At 51.7% G+C, this 12,494-nt stretch overlaps 1 protein-coding gene across 3 annotated transcripts in view; it reads left to right on the top strand.

Annotated features, from left to right (window-relative positions):
- The first annotated feature begins 163 nt into the window (after positions 1 to 163).
- DAG1 (dystroglycan 1) overlaps positions 164 to 12,494 on the top strand; it is a 53,879-nt gene continuing 41,548 nt past the window's right edge. The window contains exons 1-3 of one of the 3 annotated variants that reach the window (XM_063348438.1): positions 3,624 to 3,807; positions 4,736 to 4,850; positions 5,066 to 5,185. The gene's annotated coding sequence lies outside the window, so the exon portion shown is untranslated. Of the gene's footprint in view, positions 290 to 3,623; positions 3,808 to 4,690; positions 4,851 to 5,065; positions 5,186 to 12,494 lie in introns of those variants that run through there. The other 2 variants (XM_063348440.1, XM_063348437.1) reach the window with 2 other exon arrangements.

Here is a 12,494-nt window from a genome sequence, read left to right as displayed (position 1 = left end):
CGGGGTTTGTGGCGGGGCGGGGCCCGGGGAGGGCGGGGCCGCGTGGGACGGCCGCAGGGCGCGGGGGGGTTGGGCCAGGTGGGGCGGGGCGGAAGGGGGAGGGGCGTTGCGCGAGCGCCGGGCGCCGATTGGCGGCGGCGCACTCGTGCCGCCGGTTGCTAGGCGCCGCTGCGCCCCGCCCCCAGGTACGTGCCCGCGCGGGGTCGCGCTCGCGCCGCCCGCTCGGTGCGTCGGGGCCGCTGGCGGCGAGAGCCGGCGGGGAGCGGCCTCCGGGCCCGGCCGTCGCACGGTGAGGGGCCGCGCGGACCGGGACGGCGGGGACGGGGCCTGGCCTCCGCCCGGCGGCGCGGGCTCTGTGGCGGCACCTGCCGGGCCGCCCTGCCCTTGGCCTACCGGGTGGGCCGGGAGCGGCGGCGCGGCCTGGGTAGCGGTGAGGCGCGGCGCGGCGGGCCCGGGCCTCCCGGTGCGCGGGCAGTGGGGCGGCCCGCCGCCGTCGCCGCCTCAGTCCCGACGCGGCCTGCCAGGGCCGGGAGCGGGCGGCGGGCCGGGCTGGCGGCGGGGTCGCCGCGCTTCCCTCCTCCCCGTTGTTTTCCCGCCGCCCGGTGCCCGGCCCCCCGCCGCTTGGGGTTGTGCGGGGACCACCCGGGGCCTGCGGGCGGGAGGGAGGCTCCCCGGCCTGGGGCACTGAGCGGCTGGGCCGGGTTGGGCCGTACCGGGCGAGGCGTGGAGGGATTCGGGGCAGCCATTGGCGGGAGCGGCCCAGGTGGCGGCAGCCAGTCCCGGGATGTGCCGCGATTTCCCGTCGGTGGGTGCCGGAGCCCGTCGGGGGTTCTCGGGCTCGGCCCGGTGGGGTGTGCGGTGGCGGCTCTCCCCGCTGCCCGGGCCCGGCTCGGTTCCACGGGAGGAGCGCAGGTGGATTTCCAGGTGTCTCTCCGGACCCGCTCCCCTCGCCGTCCCAGCCGGGGGTGGCAGGGCAGCCCCTCGGCTCCCGGCCCCGCTCCGGGACGGGGAGGAGCCCGGGCTGAGCGTGGGTATGGGCCCTGCCAGCGTGACTAACAGCAGAAACCGTTCCGGGCATAATAGACCCACAGTTCAACTTTTATCTCCAGTCAGCGGTGCGGGTGACTAAACACAAGGAAATAAGTTCTGCTGCGCAAAAAAAAAGGCATAAATGCAGAATTATCCTTGTGGCCTCCCTGGCTCCTCAGAAGCAACAGGCTGTGGAGCGGCTCGCCTGAGTCTCCAGTGCCCGTCAAGTCAGCGGGTATGAATTTAGCAAGTTTTGCCACGGGTTTGCAGGTTGTAAACTCCCTGTGTGTGCTTTCAGAGCTTACCCTGGTGTCTGCTGCCCGTGGGACGGGAGGATGCGGGCAGGGGGCCGGGGGAGCTGGGCAGCAGGGTGCAGTCACTCCCTGAGGTGCTGTGTCTCCCTTGGTCCCTGGAGCTTCGGGCTTGTAGGCTTGGGAAAATGGCACTGACATCGCTCACTGGTCCAAAATGAGACTAAAATCCTCTTTTTGTAGATTTGCTTGTCTTCTCTCAGCCCCTCCAGGGGGCCTTCTTTTAGCAGCCCACTGCTGTTACAGGGTGGACTGCTAGTGTCTCTTGCCTTGGGAATACTGTCCTTGACAAAATTAATTATTTAACTTCCTATATGAAATGTTGTCTGTTCCCACCTCTAGCTTTACAGATTCTTTTCCTCGCTTTGAGAAGTTTCTAATTCAGCATAGGTTTCTTCGCACAGTCTCTGCTACTATTCCGAGCATCCTAAGCCACTTATTCATTCTTCCCGACGCTTGTCATTGCACTCTTCTCTCCTAAATATAGGGTAGTATGCCAACGGCAGAAGCTTGAGAGCAAGCTGAAGTGCTGGGAACACCACTGTTTACTCAGAGGAGTAATCAGCAAAGCCTGGCTGATTCCAGGTCGCGCCGTCTTCTTGCTTGTAGGAGTTTGCGCTCACTTCTTTGGGAGCTGGCGCAAATTCTGGAATAGCTAGATGATGTTGATGGCACATACTAGCTTAGAAATACCCATTTCTTTCAGTGTTGTGTAAACTGAGTAGTAAATTCTGCTTAATTGCTGATATTAGGCCTGGAGAATTGGCAAAAGCTGTGGGGCTGATATTAGTGCTCTGCATCTCACTGTGTACCAGTAGGTTTTCTTGTATGGGATTTGTTAACCCCAAGCACTTCTCTGCTTTTAGAAATGGCTGGTAGTCATTGCCAGCTTGAGTGCTGCTTATCCTCTTCTTTCTCCTCTCGTCTGTCACTGCCCCGTGTGCTGGGCTCGGCTGCTATGAGAAATGAAGGAGAACACGTGACAGGTAGAGTGAGACCTCTTGCAGGCTTCAACGGTAAAGTGTGTGGTTAGAATTGCCTCAAAGCTCTGACTGTAACTTGTCTTCCACAGCCGGTTGGTCGGGGGGAATTCTGTCATCTCTTGTCGTCGGAGCTGTACTCTGGCAGCAAGGGGGTAACGTCGGTGGGAACGCTGCTGCTGCGTCCTGGCTTGTGCAAGCGTGCCAACTGACAAGCCCAAGAGGTGCTTTGCACTAAAAACCAGTGGTCCCACTCGGGTCTGACAGAGAAGAGGACTGTGCGATTGCAGCAGCGGGGTCCTGGGGGAATTTTCATGCTGTAGTGTCTGTGGCACAGGTGTGAGATGCAGCGTGTTGTAAGCCTAGCAGAGAAGGTGCGATGGTTCTGCCCTGGCAGGGGTGGTGTTGCTAAACAGCAGGAATGGTGTCTCCTTGCCTTTTCCATGTCCCTTAGACCGATAACAAGAGAGATTGTCCTGGAGAAGTACCAGGGTGCTGTGCCAGCCTGGGGAGGAACTCCAGCTGATGGCAGTAAAACAGTCTGTCTCATTTCAGCAATAACAGCTATCTGAAAAGCTTTGTGGCGAGGGTGATTTTGGATGGCTTGTGCCGTTCCTCCTGTAAGTTGAGGAATAGTATGGAGGATTTGATTAATTTGAATGAGGAAAATGCAAACTCTGAATTCTCCTTGGGCAAGCAGGGGTCATGTAAATAAATGCCTCTGGCATTCTTTGTGGTGCTTGTAGACTGTCTACCAATTACTTCTGGTCTCTTGCTGAATCAGTGGGAGTCTGTTGCTCCTTCAGCTCCAAGTACTTCGGCAGTGATTTGGGTGAAATACAAATAAACAGAGCTGAATTGACCTAATGTATCTGAGCCCTTGGTATGCTGAAAATGTTTGTTCTTGGGATGTTTGTGCAGTCTGGAGAGCTCTGTACCTTAAACCCAATTCACGGAGGACTGTGACCGTGTTTAAGCTGTGAAAAATAAAAGATAACCTGAAAAACCTGTGCCTTTAGGGCTTGTTCTGTGAGACTGAATAAGTTCGGGCAAACTAGTAAGCTGCTGCTGGACAGAAAGTTAATATATTAACCTGCGCGAATACACTAGGTAGGTGCGCTTCCTAGTCTATTGCCTTTTTCTGTCTCCTTATCTCCCTCCACTTATCTGTTGGCTTACACTGTCTCTGGTTCAGCTTTTCTGGGATAAAATTTTAGCTTGCCATTGGGAAAGATGGTTGTATATATTTGAAGTTACTGCTTCTTTTGTTGTTGCATTTTTTGTGAGCCTCCGAGCTGATCTGATGGTGCAATCCTGCCCAAAGGAGATGGTCCAAGTCCCCTGGCCAGGCAAGCCAGCTCCTCTTCCCTCACGGGTTGCTGCTGGGCCTGTGAGCTGATCGACTGGGGACCAGCAGAAAGTTCCCTGGCTCTTGCCTGTGACTTGTGAGCTGTTCTGGGTGTCTGATGAGGAGGAGACAGGGCAAGGTGAGTGGCATGGCCATGTTCAAGGAGTGGGGAGACAATGGGGGCCTCCCTCTTCTGTTGTCAGTGACTTGCTCAGGTGGTTAGATGTGACTTGAAACCACAGCCTGAATTAAAGCTGAAGCTCTGAAGCTTCTTGCCTGATGGTTGCTTCTGCCCCAGTTATTAGCTGGGGTGCAAGCGATGTAAGGCACCCTAGGAATGCACCCTGTTTTCCTGAATGCTGTGTCCCGCTCAAGGTCACCTCAGCCTGGCAGTGCTGGTTTCTGGGAGCCAGGCTTGGATGCACACTAGGAAATGTCTTGGAATCTCTGCCGATGGCAGCAGTGCAGCCTTGCAGCTCTTCCACATCCAGGATCCCATCCCTAGGCAGTGTGCTGGGACCCACGGAGAGCTGGAGGGGGCCGCTGGGCTGCCATGTGCTCCTACGGCTTCTTACAGTGGCTCTTGTGTATGTCTAACTGTGGAGAGTTCACAATAGCCCCCCAAATGTTAACACAAAGCTAATGGAGCGCCTCTCTGAGGAGGAAAGGCTGCCCAGAGAGGTGGTGGAGTCTCCTCCGGAGATATTCCAAATCCGCCTGGATGCGTTCCTGTCCAGCCTGCTCTGGGTGAACCTGTTTTGGCAGCGGTGTTGGACTAGATGATCTCCAGAGGTCCCTTCCAACCCTACGATTCTGCAATTCTGTTGAGTGGCACCCTGAGCTGTGTCACTGCCGGGCCATGTCAGTCTTGATGCTGATGCCACCATGGCCATCCCGGGGCAGCAGTCTACAGCAGGTGAAGCACATGGGACAACTGAGCTGTTGTGAGGCTCGCTGTTTTCAGAGAGGAGTGGTCTGCCCTTCAGACACACAGTCGTGGTGTTTATGGACTTCTTGTTGAGCTAATATATTTTTTTTTTCCCCCGGGTTAACTTTCTGCAAATTAGTAACCTAGATTGTCCATGGAAGGAGCTTGTAAATGCCCCCCGGCTGGAAGGAGCTTGTCAGCACCCTGGCAGCACCGGTGGAGAGGAATCGAGGCCCAGCCTAGAGGAGGGAGAGGTGGGCATGGTCCCCGTGCTGGAGGGCAGTGGGTTAGCTCAGGACGAGGGGTTGCCTCAGCCAACTTCATGGCTTGATGCTCTTAAAAGGGCCCTTCTCTTTCCCTACTTTCAGCTGTGCCCTCTTGCCTCCTCCCGTGTGCCAGCTGTGGTGCTGAGCTGATGCATTGATGAACTGATCCTGCTAACTTGGCATAAAATTGTTCTTTTTTTCAGCTGGACCCTTTCTCCACTGGCTTAGCAAAGTGGGCAGGAGGGGAGTCAGACCATCCTCAGAGGCAGGAGCTGTTGTACCAGCAAAGCTGTCCCTTGGGATGGTGCTCTTAGCCATAACAGGTATTTTCTTCCTCAGGGTTGAATTGTCCCTCTGTTTTCACTGGCCTGCAGGTATCCTCTAGGCCTGGAGAGTAATTCCTGATGGGATTCAAAGCACATTATCTCTGGCAGACCTTCACATGTAGAGGGTGGGGCTTGGAAACAGTGGTAGAACTTGTCCCAGCCCTGCAGGTGGACAGTGTTCAGCTTTGTTTTGGGTTTTTCTTTAGAAAAACAGGCTTCTAGCCTCATCTGACCTGTAAAGAGATATTTGAATGAAGGTTTCTGCTGATGAGTTCTCCTTTCTCCCCCTTGTGTTGTGGTGTCACCGCAGTGCTCTTCTATGGCATTTGCCATCACTGCAACCCCATTTTTTCCTGTGCTTCTCAGAAGGGCTCAATTCATAGAGGGTTTATATGGGCAGCCTCAGAAATACTTTAGATCCTGGCTCCTCAGAGCTTTCCAACAAATTGGCTTAGAAGCCTCTTCATGCAATACTTGATTTTGCAAATACTCGTCAGTAAGGACCTGACGAGCGGCATTCCTCCCCTCCCTCCTCAGGGGCTGAAAAAGTGATTATGGGAGAGGTTTCAGTTTACTCTAGCATAGTTACAGGTCACGCGAGCGCTGAATGCATATAGGCCATGAATTCACACTGGGTCTTTTCTGTTTTTTGAACTAGATTGTACATTTAGACTTCAGAAAGCTTAATCTTCTGTGAAGTGTGTTCCTTAAGGGTGGGGATTAGCATTCAGTAATTTTGATGAGAGTTTCCAGTAGCAGATACTGATCATTTTATATCAGTCCCAAGGGCTAGGGATTGATTTTGGATGAGCTTGAGTAAGAAGAGGCTGGGCTGTAGTCTGAACGAGTGGTTTTCCACTTAAGTGTTGAATTATGACAAGGGATGTGAAAGCCTCATGCCACTGTCACGACCCCAGATCGCGACCTGGGGGCTGTCTGTGCTGTTGGTCCCTTGCTAGGGTGGTGCTGCTTGTCGCGTAGGCTTCTTCCCTCTTTCTTGTGCAAGGTCAGACCCCAAAGGGACTCTTCCGGGCTCTTTGGGAAATGCATCTCTTCCCAGAGCTCCCATGAAGCCCTAGAAGGATTTCCTTGTGTGCATGGCTTCTTTGGGTCTTTTTGATTACAGGGCAGAGGGACTAAGGGTGGTCGATAAAAACGATCCCTGTCTCTAATGCTTGTTATTCAGCAGTCTAGGATGCTGTTCAGATACCGCTTTAATCAGAATGTAAACAGCTGCTGAGTTCTCCCGGTACGCCTTCTGTGCCTCTCCCGTGAACTTATTCTTTAAGGTAGCCCTTCAGTACTGGTCTTTAACTGAGAGTTTCCTCAACAGCAAGGGAAAGTTTCATCAGGCCTTCCCTAAATATCGCTGAAATAATGGTGTAGAAATGTTGAGATCTTTTGTTAACTTTGTGCTGTGGCTCCTGGGATTCTTACAGGAAAGCCTCATACAGGTGTGGGCTTCTAGGTGGGTAGCGAGAGGCATTTGGAGCCAGAAAAAGATACGTGTGTGTGCTGATACTGAACACCTTGGGGCTTCTTCGTCTAAGGAAAAGACCTTCCCTCTAAATCTGCGTTCTCTGAGGGTGAGCACTTTGCTTTCCCCCAAGTAAGGGGTTCTTCTAATAAAAATGGTCTTGCAGTCATCTACGAATACACAGTTTGATACCAGTGGAAAATCTGCCATGATGATTTCGACATTGGGATTGCAATGATATGAATATTCAAGGCTGCAGTGATTCCGAATGTTCATGTCCCTTAAACTTTCTACTTAGGTCTTGACATCTGTGGAGCGTCTGAGCTCTCTGTGCTGTAGGAGCTGATTCCTGCATGACAGACCATGCATGGTGTTTTCCCACCCCAAAGGAAATATTTCCAGTGGAATTTTTATAATAGCGCCTGGGGCTTGTGTTAGAGAATAAAAGGTGATTATTCTAAAACCTCTGAATTAAATTTTGCAGGATCCTATCAGGAAGATACACAGAGTCAGTGTAGCTGTCTCTCTCTCTAAAAATTAGACTTCTACCTCAACAGACGCAGGATAAAGACTGGTTTGAGCTGAGGGTGGGACTGCGCCAGTTCAAAGGGAGAATCTTCCTCTAGTATTTTTCCTAAAATTCAAAAACCCCTTGCCTATCTGCTCCCAAAAATCCTAGGCATCTTTCCTTTTTCCTGCACGCTGTACAGCAGCGCGTGCGTTAAAACATATTGGAAAGTATAATTTCAGCGGTACCGGCAACAACTGAACTTAATGGGCCCAAACAATCTGTATCATTGATTTCATTAGTTCTCCCGCTGAGTTCATTTAAAGCTTCTGCCAGGTCGTGTTTGTGCACAGGATTGCTGTTGTTCAGGTGCGTAAGCATTCCTTCAAGTCTTGGAGTGTGGTCACAACGCAGATCTGTCCATCCTCTGTGGAATACAGCATCAGAAATAGGGCAGTAAACTCTATTTTAATTAGTGTCCAGGTCAGATCAAGTGTTTTTTGGCTGGGCACTAGCGTTTTTGTTGGTGGCAGTAATACAGCAGTGATTTGGACTAACGATCTTGGGTACGTAAAAGTACGTAACGTAAAGGTCTGTGCCATGGCACTGTATGTGTTTGCACGGTATCAATTCAGTTCCCCCAAAGTGAGTTGTTTGGCCAAAATGTGAAACTTCGTGTCCTGCGTCTGCGGAATTCTGTGCTTCCAGCGGTGTTTGTGAGGCTGGTGCTTTATGTTTATCCGTATGCCAGCAGCCTTGTGCTGGTTGCTCTTTCAGAAAACAGTATCACATCTTAGAATACAGTTTTGTTTGAGTATCAGGGGTCAGCCATTAGGGAGGCAAGAAGTTTGATCTTCTGAGAATAACAATTGCTGAGAAGAAATACAAATCCCTTTCAGAAACGCACAGAGGAAGCTAAAGCAACATGTTGTAACAGTACTGCATGCAAAACCTCATGAACCCTTGGTAATAAACTGTAAGAGAAGTATAAGAATAGGGCTTTTATAGCCTCATGAAAACTTTGTAATCGAAGCAAATGTGAAAAAGGGCTTCATTTGCTACTGGCGAAGAGGTAAAATTGTATATTCGGGACTTAAAGCATCGAGCAGGCAGTGGTGTTCCCCTGTGCAGTAATGGTGATAAGCCGGGATAAAAGTTGTGTGCGATTCTGACTGCTGAACGTGGCAGAGTGAAACATTCCATGATTACCATGGCTAATTTAGGCGTGAGAAGGTTTGCTTAAAAGTCTCAATCAGAGGTAGACGAGCTCCTGGACTCTTGAAGCTGGTACTCCAGACCTGTGATGTGGTTCAGTCACCACCCTCCCTTCTAACCAATGTCCCAGCGCTGCTACATTAGTGCTGCACATCCATTATTCCTGGAAACCAGAATCCCGACCCTCCTCTTCCTTCTTTCTTTCCACCACCCTGGCTTCTGTGTAGCTACACCGAAGCCTGCGGTGCTCCCTAAATGTCCTAGTCATTGGGTCAAGTGGAAGTGGTGCATCTGCTCCTCGCCTCCGCTGCTCCTCTCCAGCCGCGGCGGGTTGGAGCCAGGACCTGCTGGGACAGGTAGGCTTGTTCATCGCTCGCTGGCGCCTTGCTGGCTTTTGATCCGCAAGCTGGATGCGGCTCTGAGCTCAGCCCGGTCTGGCAGTCGGCCGTGGCCATCCCTGGGGAGCGGGGTCGTGGTGCTGTCCTGCCGTCACAGGAAGAAGCTGTTTCCTCCAGACCTCCGCGCCGCATCCTGGCGCTGTGCGCTTTGCTCCGGCGGGACCCTGCTCTCCAGCCCTTTTCTCTTCCCTGAATTGCAGGCTCCTAAAGCTTCCCCTGGAGGCGCATAACTTTGTATAGCGAATTCAATCCCGCTGACTTCAGGTAAGCCTTTTCGCACCTTTTATGGATTTCTTATAGTCTGTTCACGTGCTGGGTGAAAACCGTTGCCTTGATATGATGCTCATTTGAGGCAGCTTCTCCCCTGCTCCATAAAGAAAAGCAGAGAACAGAGGAGGCAGAGAGATGCAGGATTTGATTCTTCCTGAAGTCAAGATGAAATAAGGGTACTGCAAACAGGGACAGTTCTGCCCTTTGTGCCTTGGCTGCACATACCTGCGTTTCATGGTGAGTTGGTCAGCTTGGATCCTGCTGGAAAAGTAGTCCACCGCCAGCATGAGGGAGATCATGGAGAGCAAGGCTGGGTGCAGAGCTCTTCCCTGTGTGTGTCTTTTGGACTGGTGTAGCATGTGGCTTGGTCACTGCAGCTGAGAGCCCGGGGAAGAGCGTTTCACATGCTGAAGTATTATTTTCTGGTCATATATGGGAATTCAGGCTGGCTAAGCTGACTCCCTATGCAAGTGTTTAGGGGTGGGATTCTTCTTTAAGCAGTGACTTAAGATGATGATTCTTAGCAAATTCTGCGCAGCTGACTCTAAGCCCTGTTTGGGACCAGCAGCTGTAGGCTGTGCCAACTGGAAAAGGTCAGCTGAAGCTGGGAGCCGCCTGGGCATACTGCTAGATGTCTGGGTTTGGAGTGAGTAAAAGCCACCCTCGGTGTCAGTAGACGCAGATGGCTCGGCTCTGCAGCCTGGACTGATGCAGGAGCAGATACCTTTCATTTCCTAGCGGGTCAGTGTCTGCGCTGGTTGGCTCAAGGCACGCAGAAGAAGCTTTCAAGCACATGGGTCCACATCTCAACAGAGCAGAGAAGCTGCCTGCTCCCCACTGGGAGTGGAGGAAGAGTCTTGGTGGAAGGCTTGGTGGTGTAAATCTACTCTAAGGAGATGGGCTTAAGGATCAGCTGGAGTATTTGAAGTGGCCGGTGTCCTCCTGCTTGGGCTTTGTGGTAGCAGCCAGATGAACTGATTTGCAGAGCGCTTTTAAAGGCAAACAGTTGCCCTGTTTACCTCGCCCCTCCTCAATGGAGAGGAATTACCTGTGTCAGCAGAGCTGGGAAGTTGTTTTTCTTTAGGCTTGGTAGGGAGGAGTATACATTTGAACTCTTTCGGGTGTAACTAGTTAAAGATCCTTCTGGAGCAGGAACAGTGCAGAACATCGCTGCTCCCCATCTGGGTGGTGATCGTGAACGGAAGCTCAGCCCTTTGGGGAAAATGGGGCTACAGCAGCGGCTGGTGCTGCCAAGCAGACTGCATTGTTGCTCCAGGTTTTTATCTCAGGCTGGTCTTCTGGACTCAAACAAGTTGACGATGCAGAGGCCGTTGGTGCAGGAAAGACGTCTTGCAGCAGTGTCTTGTTCCGTTTGCTGTTGGCAGGCTTTAGAGCAGTCCCTTGCATAGAAAAGTCACATGAGAAAAGCATTTAATGTATTTTTAGATGTCTTTTAAAGTGGCTTGGTGGCTGAAAAGAAACCTGCGTCAGGTCGCTTGCTTGCTGCAGTTTGCCCCAGAAGTGCTCGAATGGACTGTTAATGTGGAATAGATCCAGTCGAGACTTCTGCTGTAAGGGAATTGCGCTGCCTGCTACCAGGATGCAGCTGGCTGTGGGAGGTGGCCCTCGCTGTCAGTATGTGCTGCTTGGATGCTGGTTAGGACAATAGTGGGAAATGAATGGGAGATGTCCAGCTGAAACCAGTTTAATTTCTTTTTCCCTTTATCTTTTGGAATCGTTTGAGTTTTCCTTGGCAACTTTCTGCCATGCTCTTGCACGGCACGGATTTTTACAGGGTCCAAATTTGGCGTGCTTGGCTTCTCGGATGGTTTGAGCTGGTGCTGCTGGCAGAAGAGGTCCTGCCTTTCACTTATGCTGGTGCAAGAGAAAAGAGAAGTGGGCTTGCAGACTCCGCATCCCACCAGGAAGCTGAGCCAGATGGAAACTGGCCTCTTGTTTGCCTCTCACTGGGTTCCTTTAATGTTTGTCAGTTCCCCAGTCCCTTCTCCATGCGGCTGTAACACTTGTACTAGCACAAAGGGGAGCGAGGACTGGGATGGGGGGGGTGGAAATGCTTCCTCTGGAAGTAACACCAGCTTAAGAGGACTACGAAGCTGGTCGTGATGCTGCTGGGGGCCTTCAAGCGGGTCAGGGCACATCTGCCCTGGGAGGATGAGTCAGGGAGAAGGTACAGCCATTCCTTTCTCTACAAAGCATTGAGTTTCCAAGTCTTTGCCACCGTGGGAGAATGCGTGCTGCTCATGGGTGCCATGTTGCGTGATCTCTTGAGATTTTTGTGGGCCTTTGAATAGGAGGAAAAGCACACCGGAGTAGGAAGGAAGTGTGATGCACTGCATTGCCTTGCGTCAGGGACGGGAGCATCGCTGTAATGTGTGCATTGTATGAGCTGAAATCCTGGATTGTACACATGGGGTGAAATTATTGGTGTGTCAGTTATTTTGGGCTTATTTGGTGGCTGGGCTCTTATACCAGTGCCTACCACATAAGAAGAAAATGTATTTCCAGGAGTCCTGCCCTTTCAGAATACGCTAAGAGAATGGGAAGCGATGGCGTGTGAGGAGAGCAGGGGACTGGAGAGAAGCCTCCTTTAAGAGCAGCAGTATTTATGTAACAGCTAACACAAAATATTAATGTAAATAAGACAAGCTGTGATTTTTACCTTGAAGCATCTGGTGAGGTGACTCTTCAGTGATAGTGTGTAGGCAGGTGGGACAAGAGAGCTGGGAAGTGCCAGATCGCTCTCCTTGTTCTCTGAGATGGTTTTGACCATAAATGATGAAAGTCTGTGCATAACAAGAGGAGGAGGAAGCCAGACAAAAGCTGGAAAGGGTGCACTTTTTTCTCTTTTATTTGCTAGGGTGCTTAGTAATGGGAAGAAATAGCTGGGGGGAAGACTATGGGTTTCCCATCTCTTGAAGTCTTCAACTCGAGATTTGCTATAATCAAAAGTGGGGGAAACTTTAGGGACATCTCACTAGATGCTAGCCTTGAAGGTGATGTGCACATGTTTAAGAACGTAATCTAAAATATAGATGTTGAGCTTTTCAATATGACCAGCTAAGCTAAATGTTTATTTAGCAAGCAAATTTGTTTTTCTTGTCCCTGTCACTTAAAATGAGTGTGGCTGTGCTAAGGGCTCTTCCGAGATGCGGCTGCCTCTCACCCAAAGCCCCAAATCACTGCTTAATTTATGCCACCTCAATTTGAGCCCAGGTTTCTGGAGATGAATTTTAATGGCCGAAGTGGAGCTGGGGCTAGAGCGCGGTGTTCATAGGTGGGTATGCTGGCAGAGGTGGGCTCTGGGGGTGCCACAAAAGCCCTTGTCTGGCGGGGTTTAAAGCCTGGTGCATGCTCTCGGGCTGTGGCGAGGCGGGAGAACATGGCAGTAGATGGACGGCTGCGTGTGCCGCTGCCGGG

This window comes from Chroicocephalus ridibundus, chromosome 10 (assembly GCF_963924245.1).
Source record: "Chroicocephalus ridibundus chromosome 10, bChrRid1.1, whole genome shotgun sequence".
NCBI lineage: Eukaryota > Metazoa > Chordata > Aves > Charadriiformes > Laridae > Chroicocephalus > Chroicocephalus ridibundus.
This window is presented reverse-complemented; position numbering and strand designations above follow the sequence as displayed.